Below are 4,764 nucleotides of genomic sequence, written 5' to 3' on the forward strand. Positions count from 1 at the left end.
GACTGCAAAATATGTTATTTTTGTAATTTACAGGAATTAAAACCAAAACGAGATATGTTTGCATGAGACTCAAATGAAACCATATTAGCATTTTGCTTATCTAGAAAAAGGGACGGACGTGAGGGGTAACTAAAGGAGCTTCAGTGTGTACATGTTTGAATTAGAAGCTTACTTCACTCGCACGTAACTCTAACTGTTTTCTAGTTAGTTAGACTATTTAGTAGCTATTTTCATAACACACTTGATCAAGCTTGTTAATTTAATTTTAGGTAGCTAAATATAAAAATGGGTGGGGAAAAATATTAATTCATTATGCTATACTTTTGTATGTGTAATTAGGATTATCTATAGACTCACAAATGTTCACTTGTGCTAAATTCAAATTTTAATGACACCTATTCTTAAATTTCTGCTTACGTGTCAGGATAACAACATTAACATTTGTAATGATTACTAGATTGTATAACAGCTATTATTTTAAGTTTGATTTGTAAGCTTGGTTCACAAATAACCGTAACGAAGTCTAACAATTTTCTAGTTAGTTAAAACCAAGTGGCTTTTATGTTTGACTTGTAAGCTTCACAAATTGGAACCGAAGTCTAACCGTTTTCTAGAGAGTTAGTTAGTTAAACTATAGCAACTACATATTGGTCCACAAAATATATCCTAAACAGGGTGAGATTTAGTTTACCTCTCTTGTTTATAGGGTAATTTACCCTCTCATGATATCAACCAATCAAAATATAATATACATAGATAACATTAAATGTCAAATAAATGAGTAGATTTTTTCTAAAAATAAAAGAGTTTATCTTAATCTTTTTTTTTTTAAGGAGAGTTAATCTTAATCATAAGGTAACTTTTAATACTTTTAATTTTTATTTAATTTTTTTTTTAAACAGCAAATGATTTTTTTATATATATATATATATTAAGGTGTTCAATCTTAACTAATTTACACCACAAAACTTATAGCAAATAAAATTTTACATCAAATTTCTTTCATCTGGATGTCCTTAAATTCATCACTTACATTCATAAAATTTCTTCCATTTCAGAACCCCGAACGTGAGAACAAAAACATCTCCTTCATTCAAATTTCTTCTTTTTTCATTCTTCTTTCCATTTTGATTGTTCAATTTTGTCGTTCCAAACTGCCGCAATTTCCAATTATAGTGAGAATTGTCGTTGTTTCTAGAACTGCGTCAGGTATCGTGACTTATATTTTTTATTTAAGCAGCCAACCTAATAAAATCTGCTAACACGCATAGACCTGCCTCACTATCAGCCAAAATCTTTAAATCTAAACAAAAGAACAAAAGCCTCATCACAAACCATTTCAGCAGCATCCAAAAAAATGCTATATAGTAGACTCCCACAACATCACAGCGGCAACACCTGCTAGCAGCCCTCAAAGTACAACAGATGACTTACTCAATTGTTATAATTAACTACATCACAACCAAGAAATATCAAATCAAAAAGAAAAATCAAGTCACCATACCTGACGTGGTACTGGAAATAACAACAATTTTCACGATATTTGGAATCAAACGAACGACGACGATTCTCACGAAAATTGAATAATGCGACAGTTGGGAACGACAAAATTGAACAATCAAAATGGGAAGAAGAAATTTTATGAATATAACTGATAAATTTAAGGACATTCAGATGAAAGAAATTTGATGTGAAATTTTAATTGTTCTAAGCCAGTCATTTAGTGTAAATTAATTAAGATTGAACACCTAAATATAATTAAGGCAAGATTACATTATGGGTCCTTTATCTTATTTATTTGTAACACTTTGGTTCTTTATCTTTATTTTTCCCCGTTTAGGTCCTTTATCGCTCTTAGAAGCACATATACATCTTTTTTCTCATTTTTTATTCAAAATAAAAAAAAATCAAGAAATATGATGAAGATGTTCATCATCTTCATCTTCTTCCATTGAATCTTCATCATCTTCTTTAAATAAAAAAATTCTACTAAAATATATCTCCAAATATCGTGAATTAATGTTATATTCACCTAAAATATTCTTTTAAACACAAAAATCAAAACCTTAATTTCACAAATGTTGCAAGGCGGATGGTGGAGGCTTAGTCACAGGCGGAAGGGTTAGGCTTTACGAAAGTTAAGATTGTTCTGAAACAACAAAATTGATGTGCAAAGCTACTCTCATTTTTGGGGTTATTTTTATGTCGGGTTTGAATATTGAGTTAGAAAATAATAATAATAATAATAATAATAATAATATACGATGTGACAATCTTTTTTTCTCTTGATGAAACTAAATCTCTTTCTGTACAGGGTTTTGATTTTTGTGTTTAAAAGAAGATTTGAGGTGAATATAACATTAATTTATGATATTTGGAGATATATTTGTGTAGAAATTTTTTTGATTCATGAAGATGATGAAGATTCAAAGGAAGAAGATGAAGATGATGAACATCTTCATCATATTTCTGGATTTTTTTCATTTTTAATGAAAATATATTTTAAAAAATAATATTATGTATTTTTAAAAAAAAAAAATGAGAAAAAGAATGTATATGTGCTTTTATAAGAGATAAAAGACCTAAATGGAAAAAAATAAAGATAAAATACCAAAATGTTACAAATAAATAAGAAAAAGGACATCTAATGTAATCATGTCTATAATTAAATAAAAATTAAAAGTTACCTTATGATTATAATTGATTTTTTTTTTAGAAAAAATTGACTCATTTATGACATTTAATGTTATCAATGTATATTACATTTTGATTGGTTGATATCATGAGAGGGTAAATACCCTCTAAACAAGAGAGGGTAATCTAGAAAAAACCCCTAAACACACACACACACACAAATATATATATATATATATATATATATATATATATATATATATATATATATATATATATATATATGAGGCAGGATCCGTTGACACCAGGTGTCAACAGATTCGTTGACACCAAATCTTAAGCGTTCATTTCTCTTAATCTAATGGTCAATAATGATTCATCAAAATATTAATGTGGACATTCAATATTTTATATCTCGCTTTTAAGACTATTTATTATATTCTCTCTCATCAATCTCATTCACATTCTTCCCTAAAACCTCATTTTTTTTGTCTGTTTCTTCCTTCTATCATCCATGATGTTTCTATCATTTACCATTGTTGGAGGTAGAAATTTCATGATTCTTGAATTTTAAATTTCATCAAATTTCTAATGCATCAGCCGAAAAAACTCCTTAAATTTTGCAAGAAAATACTGATGTTTATAGGATGCTTAATTATATCAAAGCAATCATGAAGGTTCAACACCCTTGGGAGAAATAATTGGATGAGGAGATTGAGACATACTTCAATCCATTTGTTATAATTATAGGTTTTTAACCATGATTGCAAAGTTAATTAAAATGTCACCAGGTAGTATCCTTCGTTCCAAATGAATTGGTTTTGGTTAAAGTTGAAATTTGAGATTGTTGGGAGTATAACAAATTTTATGCTTTTGGTAAATGAAAAACCATTAAATTGAATTGCTGCCATTCCTGAGATCGGTGGGGAAAACGAACATGTTCATTCTTGAAAGCATTAAAGATGAGGTGAGCATAATTAGTGTGCGGGTCACCTCATGTTAGTGATTTAGGGAATAAATACATACCATTAAATCAATTAATTCAATGGATGAGATTTGGTGTCAATATAACCGTTGACACCTGGTGTCAACGGATCCTGTCTTATATATATATATGTGTGTGTGTGTGTGTGAGATAGGATCAAATGACACATACCATGGTGTCAAATTTAATTTGATATTAAATCTTAACCATTAATTCAACCATTAATCCGACGTCTCCCATCAATTCATTAAATGCTCACATGCTTTCAAATAATCCAAAATTTAATTTTAGTAATAATTTATTCTTTCTTGTTTTGAGTAATTATTCACCAAAAATTCTATGATTCTATTATTACGATTTCTTTAAACTATTCACTCACTGTTATATTTTTTTTAAGGACTTATCATCCTTATATTTTTATTTTTTGTAGAAGAACCCAAAGAAAATTGATTTATAAAGAGCACCAAGGATAATGAATGAACGATTGCACCTAAAATTATAAAGAACATATGCTACTAAACGAAAGCAAAACACAAATGCTAAAACACCCGATACAAGAATATTAGCAGCATTTTGTCAACAAAACAAAATAGCAGCATGAACTCAAGAATTATATGATCCATTAAATGAAAGAGCAGCTAATACAAACAGGATACAAAGATAATCCAACAAAAATTAGTAAATAGAATCTCTAAAAAAATAGTGGGAGAAATCAAATGGCAATCATTGGTGCAAGAGAAGAAAGAATAAATTATTTCTAAAATTAAAATTTGGCTCATTTGATCAAGCACGTGAGAATTTAATGAATTGATGAGAGACGTTAGATTAAAGTTGGATTAATGGTTAGGATTTGATGTTAAATTTAATTTGACACCTTGGTGTCATTTGATCCTATCCCATATATATATATATATATATATATATATATATATATATATGAGGACATATCCTGTGAGAATAGTCTTTTTATGTGAGAATATGAGAATGAATTTTCAGCCTTTAGATTCACATTTAATAGCTGATATTAAAATGGTCTATTAAAACAACTATGTGCTTCTCAATTTCGTTCACCCCTTCTTCTTCCACATAGCTGCTACTTTTTCTTTTCTTTTTTTTTTGAAAAAAACCAACAAACTGTAATGATT

The sequence above is a fragment of the Medicago truncatula genome, chromosome 8 (genome assembly GCF_003473485.1).
Source record: "Medicago truncatula cultivar Jemalong A17 chromosome 8, MtrunA17r5.0-ANR, whole genome shotgun sequence".
Classification (NCBI taxonomy): domain Eukaryota; kingdom Viridiplantae; phylum Streptophyta; class Magnoliopsida; order Fabales; family Fabaceae; genus Medicago; species Medicago truncatula.